The sequence below is a fragment of the Ailuropoda melanoleuca genome, chromosome 18 (genome assembly GCF_002007445.2).
Source record: "Ailuropoda melanoleuca isolate Jingjing chromosome 18, ASM200744v2, whole genome shotgun sequence".
Classification (NCBI taxonomy): domain Eukaryota; kingdom Metazoa; phylum Chordata; class Mammalia; order Carnivora; family Ursidae; genus Ailuropoda; species Ailuropoda melanoleuca.
Genome location: NC_048235.1, coordinates 12,548,349 through 12,565,658, shown reverse-complemented (window position 1 = coordinate 12,565,658; position 17,310 = coordinate 12,548,349). Strand labels below are relative to the sequence as shown.

The 17,310-nt window shown below is 45.6% G+C and overlaps 1 protein-coding gene across 1 annotated transcript in view; it reads right to left on the bottom strand.

Moving 5' to 3' along the window:
• Positions 1 to 17,258, bottom strand: part of STOX2 (storkhead box 2) — a 228,274-nt gene extending 211,016 nt beyond the window's left edge. The window contains exon 1 of the mRNA XM_034647690.1: positions 16,932 to 17,258. The gene's annotated coding sequence lies outside the window, so the exon portion shown is untranslated. The remainder of the gene's footprint in view (positions 1 to 16,931) is intronic.
• Between the last annotated feature and the right edge of the window lie 52 nt (positions 17,259 to 17,310).

Below are 17,310 nucleotides of genomic sequence, written 5' to 3'. Positions count from 1 at the left end.
TTAATGGGGACCTTTTTTCTTTCCAATTAAGGGATGATTTAATATCAAACTGTCACAGTCTGCATGGATTTCTGGTTATCTGTTCCAGTCCATCCCGTCCTTGTGTAGAACTCAATGCCCCAGAGGGAAAAAAATGGCTGCCATTTTTTAAATAAGGTTTTCATGACTAAGGCTAAATAACATCATTACTCAGCTTTTAAAAACATATACAATATTTGGGGCACCGGGGTGGCTCAGTCGGGGAAGCACCCGTCTCTTGATTTCGGCTCAGGCCATGATCTCAGGTTCCTGACATGCAGCCCCACATCAGGCTCCATGCTCAGTGCGGAGTGTGCTTCTCTCTCTCTCTCTCTGCTCCCCCCATCACGTGCTCACGCATGCACGCTCTCTCTCTCTCTTAAATAAAATATTTATAAGTATATACATTTATATATATACACACACACAACATGCACCTTATTCTTTACAAGATACATTCATGAATCCATACATGACTTATAAGTCATGCAATTACTTATGATCTTCCGAGCACACCCAGGAATTCTGAAGACTGGCCAGGCCTGCAAAAGGAAGAAGTTGAACTTACGCCCTGGACATTGTGGCGACTCCAGGCCCCCCGTTATGTAAGCAAACTCACTGATCATTTCATGGATCCTAAATACAAAAATATCAATGTCACTTTTTGAACACTCTTTTTAAGCTACGCATCTATGACTTCTCTGGTTCTGACATCTTGCTCTGTCCTCCTAAAAAATAGAAACTTGTCAGCATTGCTTTCCTCTTATTTAAGGTTCTCCATTGTTATTCCTGCCTCAGGGTGACCCAACGTGGCAGCTCGCAGTGTCACAGAAACCGATGAAAAAGGCCCTGTGTTGACCTCCCCAACATGCGTGTCACGTGGTTGCACGTTAACAATAAAGTCCATTATTTCCTGTAATTATGATCTCATTTTGCATCCCTTCCTCCCAACTATGAGAAAAAGAACTATTTTCCCTTTGCTTGATAACAAAAATACTCCGTGATCAGAGTCTTCTCTTTACTCGTCAAAATGCTAAACAGACCAGTTTCTCTGGGGCTTTGTCTAATTATCCAATTTACTTATTTTCTGTCTTAGTTGAAATATAATTAAAATACCATCTAACTTATTTTTTTAAATCTATAGTCCAGGTCGTATATTCTACGGCACTGTTACAATGCAAGCAAATTTAATACGTGCTGTGAACTGTAATCATCATTAGACTGATATATTTTGGAATTATCGTGCTAAAATCATGCATCTTTTGGACATCATTCCATTTTTCTCACTTACGCACCCTCAGAATGGACTCTGAAAAAGAAGCAGCATACAATATCCTCCCCCAAAAAGGAGAGACTCTTTAAATGAAGTATTTTATTCAACATCCTCTTCATTAAGTGTTTATACTCAAAGTAACATCATTTCTCATTGAAGAAAATCTGAAAAATGGAGGAAAAAGCCAAAGTCACCCTTAGTCCTATTACCTAAATTCAACCACTGTTAATACTAACAAATTAATATTCAGTTTCTTTTTTTACACAGCAAGTGGAATTTGTAGAGGGTCCTAAATGTTGGCCATGGACTGGCTACGGAACCCATCTTGTGTGTTAGAAATACAGGCTCCTGGCTGGCTGGCTGGTAATCCTGATCCAGCAGATGTGGGGTGACGTCACACAGTATTTAATCATTTATTAATTCGTTTAGTTATTTAAAGTTCCACAATGCATAGTCAACTTTGTGAATCACCAGTTTCAAGCACAGATTTGGGGTTCCACAGAGCTGGGTCCAGACCTGGTCCCATCACTTAACAGGACTGAGCAAGGTTATCCAATCTCTCAAAGCTCAGTTCCCTCATCCAAAAATGGGTGCATCAAGGGCCATGTATAAAAATTCAATGGACTCTGGGAAACAAACTGAGGGCTTCAGAGGGGAGGGGGGTGGGGGAATGGGATAGGGGTGATGGGTAGTAAGGAGGGCGTGTATTGCATGGTGCACTGGGTGTTATACACAAGTAATGAATCATGGAACTTTACATCAAAAACCAGGGATGTACTGTATGGTGACTAATATAATTAAAAAATATTATTATAAAAAAAAATTCAATGAGAATATGGACTCAGCACTGTGCCCAAAACAGTCATTATTCAGTACCTGATATTTATTGTTATTCTTTCTCGTTTTTTCCTATGCACCTGGCTTGAGATTTTTGCTCTGATTTGTATTGCTATGAAACATCACACGCACTGTCACGTGAACTATGTAGCATAGACCTCTTCCATGTGGTTACATAACCATCATAGACATGTGAACAGTTAAGCAGTATTCATCCAGTATGCAGAACTACAATTTATTCTCTACTCATGAAATTTAGGTTACTTACAATCTTTCTTTCTTTTTGAAGATTTTATTTATTTATTTAGGGAGAGCACGCACATACGAGTAGGCACATGTGAACCAGGGGAGGGGCAGAGGGAGGGAGAAAATCGCAAGTGGACTCTGAGTTGAGCTCAGAGCCTCACAGCCGGGGGGGGGGGGGCTTGATCTCAGGACCCTACGATCACAACCTGAGCCAAAATCAAGAGTAGGGTGCTCAGCCGAATAAGTCCCCCAGGTGCCCCACAAGCTTTCTTTCTTAAAAATTGGATAATGAGGGCGCCTGGGCGGCTCAGTCTGTTAAGCGTCTGCCTTCGGCTCAGGTCATGATCCCGGGGTCCTGGGATCAAGTCCTGCATCGGGCTCCCTGCTCGGCGGGGAGTCTGCTTCTCCCTCTCCCTCTGCCCCTCCCCCATTCATGCTCTCTCGCTCTCTCTCAAATAAATAAATAAAACCTTTTTAAAAAATTGTATAATGACTAGCTTCTTACATATAGCTCTCCACAGCTGGATTGCTAGCTTAGATGTAGTCTTCAAGGGAGAATTACTACATCAAACTATGTGAATATTTAGACGGTTTTTTGATACATACTGACAAGATACTTTCCAAAAAATTTTTTTTTCAATTTACAATACCACTGGCAATACAGTAAGGTTATCAGTCTTATCTTGCCTTTACCAGACCTGAGTCGTTTTTTTCCCCAATGTTAAAATGTATAAAAAGATAAATCGAGACACATTACATTTTTAAAAATTTATTTGAGCAAACAATCCCAATTGGGCACTACCAAAACCGAAAAGGGGTTGGGAGTCTCCTTGGTAGAGCAGAAGTATTTATAAAGACATAGAAACCAAGCAAAGAAATGACTTAATTGGCTATAATTTAAATTTCTGCCTTACTTGGGAAAATTTATTCAGCTGTTAGGATAGTTGTTTTTGAGTTCTATTTTCTCAGACTCAAGAAAATCTAGTAGACTCCAGATTTAACCTGTTTACATAGTCTACCAGAGGCACTGAAGCTACTCCTAACGGCCTCCTTGTTTAACTATTTTATCAAATAGGACTGGAGAAATTGCCACCAGCAGCCCGTTAGCATTAACTGTACTATAGGCATCTTTATGTTATCCTTCTAAATGCACATTACATAGAGAATTAGACTGGGACATAAAAACTGAAGTTTATCAGTCTCCAGCCTCAAAGAAGTTACAATCTAATGGAAAAGACACATTCACAGTGAACCTGCTAATATGAGCAAGTAAAATACAAAAGCCAATTCTTTCAAACAATGTGATTGTATAAATGGTGATCGTGTCAACTTTTGTGACTTGAAAAGGCAGTGTCTTAACTAAAATGTCTAAATAATCTTTTTGGCATGAGGACAAACTTGGCGCAATGACCCACCTACTCGGGAAATTAAATAGGTTAGCAGTATTACAGAGGACTTCACTCACTCATTTGAGTGCACATGCTTAAATCCTCAGAACTTTGGAGTACCCAGGGTCAGGGCTTAGAGAAAAGAACTCAGAGTCTCTCTGCACGATTGCACAGACTCGAAATCCCTCTCCTTGAAAGTAGAAGCATTTTCTGAATAGGTCATACTCTTGACCCTCAGACTGGCCAACACAGATTTACCTTCTAACAGAGGAGACAACCTTCCAGTCACCGAAATTCTGTGAACTCACCAATTCACATCAAACTGCTCTTCAGAAATAACTTCAATTCACGTTCCTTTGCATGTAAATGATCCCTCCCTCTTCTACTAATAAATTTCCAGAAATTATAAAGGAGGAGGGGAATCATTGAAAGCAATGTAATGCTTATTTCAGCAAAGCTCCCTTTTTTTTCAGATCTGAAGTCATTTAAAAAGTGTAGACACATTAAAAGGTGTCTTTTTTTAAAGATTTTACTTATTTATTTGACAGAGAGAGAGACAGCCAGTAAGAGAGGGAACACAAGCAGGGGGAGTGGGAGAGGAAGAAGCAGGCTCCCCGCTGAGCAGGGAGCCCAATGCAAGGCTCGATCACAGGACCCCGGGATCATGCCCTGGGCCGAAGGCAGACGCTTAAGGACTGCGCCACCCAGGCGCCCACATTAAAAGGCATTATGCACAATGTGCACTTATCAACTAATCATCAGTTTGAGTTCATGTAAATTTAAAATCTAGTTTATGCAAATTACATGTAAATTAGCTGACTAAATTTGCATTTTCATTCAGTACAAGTGTAGCTACATACAGCTGGACTTCAAGGAATCCAGGCTTTCTTACTTCGAGCCACTTTATAAGGAGCAGTCACCTACTTCAGAACAAAAGAAACTGGCATTGTTTCAAGAAAACAAAGACATTTGAGGTGCCTGGGCAGCTCCGTCGGTTAATCATCTCCTTCTGCTCAGGTCGGGATCCCAGGGTGCTGGAATCGAGTCCCGCATCGGGCTCCCTGCTCAGCGGAGAACCTGCTTCTCCCTCTGTCTGCCACTCCCCCCAACTTGTGCTCTCTCTCTCTCTCTCAAATAAATAAATAAAATCTTAAAAAAAAAAAAAAGAAAAGAAAACAGACATTCTGGAGTTTTCTGAGCCTCGTTTCTTCCACAGCGTCAAAGAGATATATAAGTGCCCATTTTTAAAAGAAAGAAGGGGAAAAAATCATCAGATTAAACCTTTTCTGTACAGGAAACCTTTTATCAGTCACACAGACTGAGTTAGCGCCACCAGCAATTTCCATCCGATTTGTCTTTGTGGGCTTCTCCAAGCTGACGACTTGCCTCCATTACAAGAATCTTCTAGTCTCTTTCTTGTCGTTATTTATTCCTTGATTTGGCATAAGTAGTTTCAAACATAAATCCACCTCTTCCACATGAAAAACATGGAAGATTTAAAACAGCAGAGGACAGTGACAACCACCGAAACTGTCACCCAAAAGAACAGCACGACGCTTCACACGCTGGGCCTGGACCAAAGAGCTGGTGCTTGCTTGGAACATCTGGAAATCTCTTTGCAGAAATGCCTGAGGACTGCCTGCTCTGGGAGCCAGTTTTAACTCAGAACAATGCCAACATCCCTCACTTTGCTGCCTCTAAATACTGGATCTAAGACACTTGCACAGTATGAACAAAAAACAAAACAAAATATCCGGTTTCCAAACGACACGATGTACAGAATAAATGGGTGCCACTGCCCGTGCACCCCCACCCCCTCCCTCCTCTGAGGCCTGGTCAAGCGGGAACATCGTCAACTGCCTCTAGTCCAAATCAACACTGTCTGAGGCTAGGGAGGGAACGCTTTACCAACTCATGTCTACACTGGCTCCCTCCTGGGAAATGCAAGGTAGCAGCTGTGGTTTTCTTTCTCTCTGTGATGGTGGAGAATTCGGGGCTCACTAATCCACAGAATAATCAGGTTTGCAAACCGTTGCTCTAGTTACAAGGTCAAAAAGAAAACACCAAAGAAGGGATTTAATTCTTCATTTGAAAAACTTGCAGTGAGCACTTGAGAATAACACTGCACCACTCCGGCACAAAGCAAATGATTTCTAAAAAGCTGATGTTGTAGGGCCTTCCAGATAAACATAAAAGTTCCAAATAAGAACAAACATACCAGTTACTAAAATACCTCGAATGGCTCAATATACCTTAAAGACAAGTACTCTTCACCTTGAGTTAAAATTCAAACTCTAGCTTGCTTATAAAACACACACTAAAGCCGAAGGATACAAAAGATTAAAATGCTGGGCATGGAGACCACATTAAAAAACAATTCACAAGAGGACTTGGGGTGCCTGGGAGGCTCAGCCAGTTAAGTGTCTGACTCTTGGTTTCGGCTGAGGTCATGATCTCCGGGTTGTGAGATCGAGCCCCGCATCAGGCTCCACGCTCAGCATGTGGTCTGCTTGAGATTCTCTCTCTCCTTCTCCCTCTGCCCCTCCCCCCACTTTCTCTCTCTCTCTCTCTTTCTAAAAAACAACAACACAAAAACCCCAAACAAACAAAACACAAAAGATTAAAAAGAAAAAGGTGGCAGTGATATACCAACCAAAACACAGAGGTGGTAATATGAATTCTGGATAAAGATTTCAGGGTAAAAAGGATGAGAGAGAACTTTGTATTAAGTGTATGTCTACATGTAACATAAATGTACATACACTTACATGTATATGTATAAATATATAATTATATGTGTATTTATACATATATAAAAGGCAAAAATTAACCATAAAGGCATGTGTTGGCTATCCCCTGACCCTGCATTTTAAATATCAAGACCACGGTACTGTCTTTAGGTCTCCGCTTCACCTATTCGGTGGGATATCGATGTATGTTTTAAAAATGTTTTGCAAATCATAATCCAGATGAGACTACTTTGTTTAACATCCATAAGAAATTACAGTACAAGAGAAATAAAATTCTCAATGATAGTGAACGAACCCAAAACCTTCATCCAGTAGAAATGACAATCAGTTTTGCCATATGACTCCACGCATATGAAGTTCCAAAACAGGAATGAACACACATCTGGTGAACTTACAAAAGAAAATCAAGGGAAGGAGTAACAGAAATTTCAGGATAATTATTACCTCTTGCAGAGAGAGAAGAGGATGCCATGGAAGAAAAGCACAAAAATGCTATCGCTGTTCCTGTAACACGTTATTCTTAAATTAGATAAAGTTGCACAAACTTCGCTTTAATCTTACTACATATGTGTGTGCATACGTGTGTATGTATCTACGTGGAAATTTTTTATGTATACCAGTTTGCATTTGGAAACTTTTACAAAGTAGACGTATCTATCAGTTGGGGGTCACTGTGCCGATGGCTGTACGGATATATTCTAATAAGACCACCCCCAGATCAGGAGCTGCGATATTAGTCGCTGCCTCATTAAGCTCGAGATGCTCTGTCGTTCTGCACCTGTCATACTTCAGAGTTAAATGGGGATGAGACAGAAATTTCCATCCTGAATCTTTCAAGTCTTTGACATAGTCTAAACCTCTGTGAGCCTCTTCTCCAAAGACACAAAAGATTTTATGACTGTTTTACTGGAAGTGGAGAGACCCGGGGCTGCCACGAGGCTCTCTCCATTGAAACAGTCCCTACTTACTCCAGAGTCAGGAAGCCAATCTGGAGATTCTTCCAGTCGCTGAAGACATCAATTCCAACTCCATACTCATGAACTAGGAAATAAGTGCAGGATAATCTGACCTTGTGCTAAGGTGGACTTGGTTATGAGCTCCACTGATCCCCTGAAAGAGCCAAAGTTCAATAAATCGAGATGGTCTGAGTAAAAAAAGAAAAAGAAATGACAACCAGTTTTAAAAAGGTTGACAGCTCAGACTCTGGAATCAGATTACTGAGTTCAACTTGAGATTGCTCGTTCATGCAAGGTTACTCTCGGAACCTCTGTTTTCTCTTCTACAAAACAGAAATAAATGTTAGCGCTACCTCCAAAAGGATTAAATGAGACAACGTATCAAAGTGCCTGGAACCCCTTCTGACCCAGTCACCAACTCCTGAAGTCGAGGTAATAAACATTTAATAAGATGAAGGCGCATACGGCACAAAGATTGTGTTCTAGAATGCTCCTTCTTCACCATAAGAGGAGACGTTAAAGATACAGGAAGGAGTAGATGCTAGAGGAAGCCCACTGTCTGGGAGCACTCGGAGACGTGGTTTCTGAAGTACTGATTTCTTTCCTCCACATCAGCACTTCAGTTATAGCTAAAAGCCTCTTTCTTGTTTTTTTAAACAAATTAATAACCAGACTCTGATGAAAAGAAAGTGATCAACCCAGACAAATTGTGCTGGTCACAAAGCCCCCGTGACCACCAGTCGTTCTTCTCTCCTGAGATTCTGTATTAATTCCAAAGTCAGCAGGCTTTCAAATCTCCCCACGCTCGGCAAAACCAAACGAGAAGGAAGTGATGGGGAAAGGATGGGCCGGGCCCTCAGAACCTTGGGGGTGAGAGGGCATTTTGGAGGGAGCGGGTTTGAGGATGTGGGTGAATATGGGAAGTATGAGATTGCAGCATGCCTAATCAATGAGATAAAGAGTTGGGATTTCTTTCCAGAAGGATGGCAGGGTTCATGGAGCCTTATTATCCTTTCCTGCCTCAGGGGGAGTCTAGAAGTGTCTGGCCGGTTGACCACAGGCAGAGATGTAAGGACAAAGGCCCAAGGTGAATTATTCAGCCTGGACTGTTCTCTTCACGCAGCAGAGAGAAGCCCTCTACCACAGGCCCACACAGTTCAGCCCAGGAGCCTCCTCCAGACCTGGGAGAGACCAGTAGAGAGAATGCACAGAGCCCAGTCCCCACCCCGCCCTGTCCCACAGGGACAGAAAACTTCCAAGAGGAGGACGTGATTCACAGCAGGACTGGCCACCCTGAAACCGTCCTGCACCTCACCTACACCAGGCGGTCTTCCGTGCTTCCCTGTGATCCCTGTGCCCTGGCTTCGCCTCTTCTTCGGCCTTCCCCCTGGCATTGGGCATGTGTCAGCCGTGGACCTGTGCCCTCCTCCACGCTCCCAACCTCTCCCTCACACACACACTCGATCCCGCACTGCTCGGGGGCAGCCCCTCCCAGCTCAGGGCACCCACCAAGGGCCACGGCCAAGCAAGCAGGAAGGATTAAGAAACTGAGCTGGGAGGTTGGTGGGTCTGTGACTTTATGAATAAAGCACAGCTGCACCAAGCAGAAGTCAGAGAGGGAAGAACTGGGAATCGGTGTGGGAGTGGCTGCAAACACCGACAGCTCTCTAGGGTGGGCGGGCAGCCCCCTTCTGCTGCCAGGGGGCTTGGAACCGCATGACCGTCCCATGAGTAGAACACAGCTTAGGGGCGCCTGGGTGGCACAGCAGTTAAGCGCCTGCCTTCGGCTCAGGGCGTGATCCTGGCGTTATGGGATCGAGTCCCACGTCAGGCTCCTCTGCTATGAGCCTGCTTCTTCCTCTCCCACTCCCCCTGCTTGTGTTCCCTCTCTCGCTGGCTGTCTCTATCTCTGTCGAATAAATAAATAAAATCTTTAAAAAAAAAAAAAAAAAGAACACAGCTTAAAGGGACAAGAGCGAAAGGTTTGGAAATATCTGTATACAAATAAAATTTTGTCTTGAGAATCCTATCAACCCTCTAAGGGGTTAAATATGTGGACTGTTCTCCCCCTCTTTCCCAGCATGAAGGAGTCAGAAACTGTCTAGGACGCATGAAGGTCACTTTCAAGGGTGGCACGGTGGTGATGGGGGTGGGGGGAAGGGTAGCCTGGAATTTCTGAAGATAAAGTTCCTTAGAAGAGCAGGCGCTGAGCTCTATTGTCCTATAAATGGATGCCTAAGGGGAACTTCAGTTTCTAGAAAAATCTGGGGGAGAGAAAACTACTTGGAAAGGCAGAGATGTAATCATAGTCTTTTGCTGCAAAGGTGTGAAAGGAAAAATTGCCCAAACCCTGGAGGGAAAGGGGGGGGGGTGTCTGACACAGCATTGGAGGAAGCCTGGCAGCCACAGAAGGAGAATGCTAAGAGACAGCACCTTTCCCAGGAAGGAACAAAGCAGAAGCCTGGCAGGCGTCCTTCGAGCCAGCACCCCCTCAGCACCCGGGGCTGATTGTGCGGACACAGCTGCAGTGATCTCAGGTGGTAAGACGACGAAATCCCACCAGACTGCACTGCACCCCTTGAAGACATTGGTAAGGCTTTAGGGACCTCCAGGGACCCCTAGATTCTTGACAAGATGGCTATTTTGGACAGACTACTAATCAGCCAGCTTTCGGCAAACAGAGGGACTTTCTATGCTCCCCATGAGTTTGGTATTGGGAAAGGAGAGGGTGACATCCTTGTTTCAGACACAAGTCATTTTGCATCGACAGATGGGCCCTGACTTTAGAAAATTTTATTTTAGGGCCTTCGCAAGACATTGAAAAAATAGAGGAATGTTGTTGTGTTTACTTGTGTCTTAAGAGTAAAACTGGCAGCCCAGAACTATGCTTTCACATTGTTCCCATCACAGGAACGTCTTAGACCCAGAGTGTTCCACGCAGTGTCCGCCGCTGGCTCTGCCCTCCTCGGAGGGTTTACCTTCATCTCCACCCCAAAACGACTCTGATGGAGCCTCTTCACCTCTTCACCTAAAGTCATTTATCAAATTCTTCAGAGGTATATCTAGTTCTGCTCCTTGACAGGGTCCCCATTTACTGTTCTCTATCCAGAGAGACTGACTGTGGGGCTCCTGGGTGGCTCAGTTGGGCATCCGGCTCCTGATTTCGGTTCCGGTCGTGATCTCAGGGTCGGGAGATCAAGCCCCGACGGGGGCTCTGTGCTGGCCAAGGAGCCTGCTTCGGATTCTCTCTCTCTCTGCCCCTCCCCCACGCCGCCGCCCACACTCCAGCACGCTCCCTCTCGCTCTCTCTCAAAAAAAAGATCGCTTGGTATCAAAGTATCAAAAGTTGCTTTAGACATCCTCTGATGCCAATGTGATTAAGGGTTATTAAAAAGTCCTTAGCGTAGGATCTCCTGAACAATAAATTTATTTCTATATATGCATATACAGAACACTCATATGTTAATAGATTATATTCACAGCTTGTACCTTATCAATGCATCTATTTAACCTCCTCATTCAGATAAACAGGATATACATTAGTTTAGAAAGTGAAAAACAAGTATTGTCTACGGCAATACTACAGAGTGGAAGGGTTCCAAACTTGTTCTCCACATGCACGAACTGAGTACAATAATGACACAAGCACATCTCCAAACTTCAAGCGACTGCGAAAGCCCATCTCATACACATCACCTTGTGAGATACTTTCAGCAGGACCAAACCTTTAAAAGTATTTGTAGCAAGTAGTTAGTATACAACAGACCTCTCTGGGTTTTTACCCCAAAGCACCTGATTGCTTTCACTCGGCACAAGAGACACAACCACCTTTCAGTTGTATGCTCCTTTAAGAAGAACTTGGGGATAACTGGCAAATTTACCTCTTCATGCAAGAGGAAGACAAACGTGTGCTCCGGGTCAAATTTACAAATCTCCGCCAAGCCTCGCAGTTATCACAGCGGGCCTGTGAGTCTCAGAGGTTCATTCTAAAAGCTTTATTACAATGAAACTGACACGCCTTGACTGAAAATATCTTGGAGCCAGAGTGAGGTAATTCATAAAAATATTTTTTACGACCAGCCAGAAATTAATAAAACTTGAAATGCATCACCGTTCGCTGTTTTAGACTTCATCCTGAGATTCTAAATATGAGAGGTCAGGTTCTCTAAGAGGGAAGCCCGTGTCTGAAACTTTTCTGGATATTCTGTAGACCCCCAACCCAGGGCTCTGTGCTTCCTGGATGCTCAGTGCCTTGTCAGCACAGAATAAAATCCCAGGAGGCCCCACGTGGCCTGGAGACCTCCGGCCCCTCTGACCTCATCTCCTGTCCCGCCTTGCATTGCCATTCTTCTGCTGGTTCCACCGGCCCCAGCCTCGCTGGCTCTTTCCGGTCCTCCCACATGCCAAGCTGATCTCCATGCGCTCTTCCATTGTCGGCGGACTGCTCATCAGTCAAACGCTACACGAAGCCGATGCTATTACAAGGCAGTCGCTCCGCACACGGGTGGGGAAGGGCGCTAGCTTCGCGGCAGAAGGTGAAGAAGTCGCTCTCGTGCGCCTAAGCCCTGCACAACGATCAACCACACCACGTAACGGACCCAAAGGAAGCTCAAACATGATGGTCTTAGGCGACATCCTCGACCCCCCCGACACTGGCTTCTCTTTTCCGTTGTGTTGTTTAAGAGAAAAGGAGGACGTAGCCACCTCCGGTGAAGCCGGCTGCTGCTGGGCCACCCAGTCCCCTAAACTGCTGGGAGGGTGTGTGTGTCTTGGAAGGAAATTTTGGTCAGGACCACCTGACCAAAAGGAAAGGAAGGGAAGGGGAAAAGAGAAAAGAAGACAAGACAAGACAAAACCCACTGTCTGGACCCAGATCCTAGCTCCCTCTCTTACTAACTAGGTGTCCTTGGAGAAGTACTTGGTTTTTCCATCCCTCAATTTCTTCATCTGTAAAACGGGTAAAATAATGATACCTAAATGGGGTAGCTGTCTTAAAGATTAGTTAATAGTATGCTAAGTGAAATAAGAGAAAACAAAATACTATATGATTTCACCTATATGTGGAATCTAAACAACAAAACAAATTAACAAACAAGCAAAAAGCAGAAACAGACCCATGAATATGGAGAACACAATGGTGGTTGCTGGAGGGGAGGGGGTGGGGATGGGGCAAAATGGGTGGAGGGGGACGGGAGGTCCAGGCTTTCAATTAGGGAATGAATACGAATATGGGATGAGAGGCAGGGCACAGGGAATGCAGCCAGCCATGATGGAACAGTGCTGTATGGGGACAGATGACAGCCACGTTTGTGATGTGCCTGGCAAAGCACAGAGACTTGTTGACTCACTATGTCCTACACCTGAAACTAATGTAACATTGTGTGTCAACTATACTCCAATTAAAAAAAAAACCATATTAGTTAATAAAAATAAAGCACTTAGACAATAATGAATGATCGATACATGTTGAGTATCATCCCATTTCTCATCACTCTTCATCCTATCATCTGCCTAAATTCTACCGCACTTGTAGCTATGTGAAACTCCGATTTCTTCGCTAAATGTTTGAACTGTCTGCTGCCCCACTAGAATGGAACCTCCAGAAGTACAAGGACTGTGTCTGACCGGTTCTCCACTTCAGTTCCCAGAACAGTTCCCAGAAAGCCGTCGGTGTTCCAGCTGCTGGATGAAGCAGCATCTCTCATTCAAAAAGCTTCATAACAGTCACGAATCAATCCCAACCTTCAGTCTACGAATGTTATCCAATTTTAAGTTGACTTAAATAAACAAAATAAACTTCTGGGGGAGTATAGGCAGACTTTTTTGGAGAACACATTTTTTGTTCGGTTTTGGTTTTGTTGCTGTTTAAAAATTTTATTTATTTATTTGAGAGAGAAAGAGTGAGAGCGGAGGGAGGAGCAGAGGGAGAGGGGCAAGGAGACTCTGTGCTGAGCGCAGAACCCCATGCAGGGCTCAATCCCACAACCCCGAGATCAGGACCTGAGCCAAAATCAAGAGGCAGTCACTTAACCGACTGAGCCACCCAGGTGCCCCTGCTGTTGTTTTTTAAATAAACTCTACTCCCAACATGGGGCTCAAACTCAGGACCCCAAGATCAAGAGTCACATGCTCTACCAACTGAGCCAGCCGGGGGCCCCAGGAGAATAGATTTTGAAAAACAAGCACACACACCACTAGGGGGTGGCTCAGGTGACAAAGAGTCTGACTCTTAGTTTCGGCTCAGGTCCTGAGCAGGGGGGTGAGAGGGAACCCCTCGATGGGCTCCCAACTCAGCACGTNCCAACTCAGCGGCCCGCTTAAGATTCTCGCTCTCCCTCTGCCTCTGCCCCTCCTGGCCTCCCTCTCTAAAACAAACAAACAAACAACAAACAAAAAAAACCCTACAATTCCGTCTTAAGATTTTGCTACTTGGAGAAACCACTTTAAGAGAGCAACTCCTTTTGAGAAAACCAATAAAGATTTTGAAATAGAGCAAAATTTTGATGCCCATAAGCGCTAAACAACTTTATAATATAAAATATAAGCTCTGATTTAAAGTCTAAAAAGCCATGTAGCATGTTTGGTGCTAAGTATCTGAATATCAAAGGATAAACTGAGGAAATATACAGAACCACTGGCAGGGACAGAGAACGAAGCCACGCCCCGTGAGATGTGAAGTCAGGAGACCCGACGGCCTTGACCGCTGGATCTGCCTAAGGCTGGCGGGTGGGAACCCCACGAGCCCAAGGGGGAGGAGCGTGTGGGCTCCACACAAAGGCAGGTTAGGGGCTGGGGCCGGAAGGCCCTCCAGACACAGCGCAGCTAAAATGGTACCTTCTTTAAGGAAAGAACCCTTGACTGTAGGATGTAACTTAGCGAGTGATGGCCCTAATAGAGCTCTTGCCACCTCTCCCCACAACAGCGTCCACGGACGTAGCTGGGGTGCCTGTGTCTGATCCCCTCCCAGTCCCGTCCACCACTCCCACTGGCCCCAGAATTCTCCTTCTACCACCGATCAAATCATGTCACCCCTCTCCCTGCTCAAAAGCCACCAATGGCTTCCACATCATCGTTACATGTGGGCCTAGCCTCCTTTCCCACTGTTGGATCACACCCCTCTCCGCAGCCACCCAAACCAGCCCGTTTCCAAACATGCCACAAGCTCCCCAACCTGGTAACTCTGCTCCTGCACTTGCCTGCAGAGGAAAGCCGTCGTGTTCTGAACGAACCCCTTGCACCCCACATCTGTACACAGTCTAACTCAAGCCTCATCTCTGGGAAACCTCCCTACCAGCTCACAAGGCGGAAGGAACTGCTCCTTGCTCCCAGTTTTGTGGGAGTCTCCCCTCAGAAAGGCTGCACACCTTGTCAGTCTTTACAGTCTTGGGAGAGACACAGAGACCGGAAGTAGTACTCCCTCAATAAACACGCACGGGATGTACCTTACTATGATTCACTCAAAATGCACAGCGCAGTTTTGAAACACGCCTCCCTTCCTGAACACACGTGTCCCTTTGAAGGGCCCTGGCAACCCAATGTCTGAACTTTTTTCTACATGGCCACAGCAGGTCATTTCTAAGGAGTGAGACTATTCCAAATCAAAACTTTTCCTTTGACTCGCTTATTTCCCTGCTTCTTGTTGAATCCATCATCACCTCCTCATTGTCCAACCCTCACCTAAAACTGTACAGTTGGTTAGAACCACATACTTTTTTGGAATTGCAGGCAAAAGTCATCTGGAATTGCTTCTATGTTCGATACAGCAGACACCGAAGTTCCCACAGAGAATTCCTAGAGCAGATAAACTCTCGCCAACAATTCAGCATTTTACGGTCATTACTGAAGCGCAACTGGAATTCCAGCAGAAATTCTGAACCCCCAGAGCAGCTCAAAAGAAAGTAACCACCTGGATCCCAGCAGGCATCACTCCTGCTCCTTTATCTGTTCTGCTGTTTCAGGAGGCGGTGTCTTTGCTTCCCATCATCATCCAGAGTGCCTGGTGGAGCTGAGCCATGCAAGGGCTGCCCCCACCCACCCCCCGCCCCCAACCCAGTCCCTGGAGGCTGCTCCAGCCAGACCAGGACCACAGTCAATGAACTACAGCAATCTGGAACCTTTTAAATTGCCAAAATATTTCTCTTTGGTGAATGGAACAGATCCCCAGTTCCTACGAGTTTACAAATTCTGCTGAAATGAAAAAAAAAAAAATGTGAACTGAAAAATTTACAAATCGAATGCTATTGATACAATGTCTGGGATTTCGAAATGGCATTAGGTGGGGAACAAGGGTGGAGGTGAAACAGGGATGTGCTGATATATTTCAAAGCTGGGTGATGGGTACATGAGAATTCAATGTAAGATTTTTGAATTATGCTACTTTTATGTGTTTGAGATTTTTGAAAATGAAAAGGGAAAATAAGAATGAAGTCAAGTTCATTAGAAACCATTAAAATGCTGTCATCTATACAGGGCATAAAAATACCTGCATCTACCCTTGCTTCCTGGTGTGTTGCAGCCCTACGTACAAGAGGAGATCAGGTCTCAGAGGCATCAACCTTGGCCCCTTTACTAAGGCAGCTTAATTACAGGTAGTCCACTGAGGTTTTTGCTTAAGTAAAACAGAAAAAAAAAAAAATTAAAGCACTTTTTGAAATTTAGCACGGGTTACAAAACACGCAAGATGCTAAGCCTTCCTGGGTTTTTTTGTCTACTCAATTCAAAGAAAGCTTTGTAAAGATTTCTGCTCTACAAAAAACAGACAAAATACAACTAAATAAAAAATGCAATAGATTTGCGACAGGCATACAGGAAGACACTGGAGCACGTATAAGCTAAGCCGTCGGAGGAAGGCAGCATAGCAACAGTGGGTAACGAAAAAGGCGGCTTTACAGTCTTCCAGCGTTTGAACTTTTGACCTCCTCCCAAAACGTCCTGAAAGAATTTCTAAACCGTGGTACTAGAAAGAATGCTTTCCCTTTGAAATCGTTTCATTAAACACCACTATTTACCATATACGTTTTTAACCACTGGGCCCAAGGTACAAAACTAAAAAGTATATTCTAAAAGAGACGCAATCTGGATTCAGAATATGAGTGCGATTAAAAAAGAAAAGAAAACAGCAGGTCAGGCAACATTGGAAGCGCGCAGCGACTATCACCGATCGGGCTCCCCCCCCCACCCCCCCACACTATCTACTTTTGTTGAGGATCAGGCTTTCCCTTGATTTCCTCGTGTCCCTTCTTCCCTTCAGACGCGCAAAACTAAAGAAAGATGTACCGGAGGCAAGACATTTGAAACGAAATCCACAGCTCCGCCTCGCACAGAGAAGCCGGCGCTCGCAGCCCACCGAGCAGCAGAGCCGGGGGACGCGCCCCCCGGGCGAAAGCAGCTGGGAGCCTCGCGGAGGGGCAGGGTCGTCGCCCGCGGAAAGGACGTCGGGGGCGGGGTGGGGGCAGCCGCGCACCTGAACTGCCCGCCGCCGCCGCCTGGCGCGGCGGAGCCCGTTGCTACCGAAGGCCGCCGGAATCCTCTCCCGACTCCTCTCGACCGCACGCCGCCCCGGCCCGATCCCGGCAGTGCGGAGAAGGTGAGCCCGGCAGAGCCGCCGGCGGCCGCCGACCGAGCCTCCCGCGCCGCCGCCTACCTGGGCGTCCCCAGGCACCGCCCCGCTGGAGCGCGCGGCCCGCGCCGCCAGGGAGGCTCCGGAGGGCCGGAGGGGGAGGGGGTGTGCGGAAAGGTACGAATCCCCGTTTTCGGTGCCAGGAAGTTCCCCAATCCCGCGCTCGCGCAGGCCCGCCGGCCCCTCCCCCGGCCGGGGCTCGGAGGCGGAGGGAGGCGCGGGG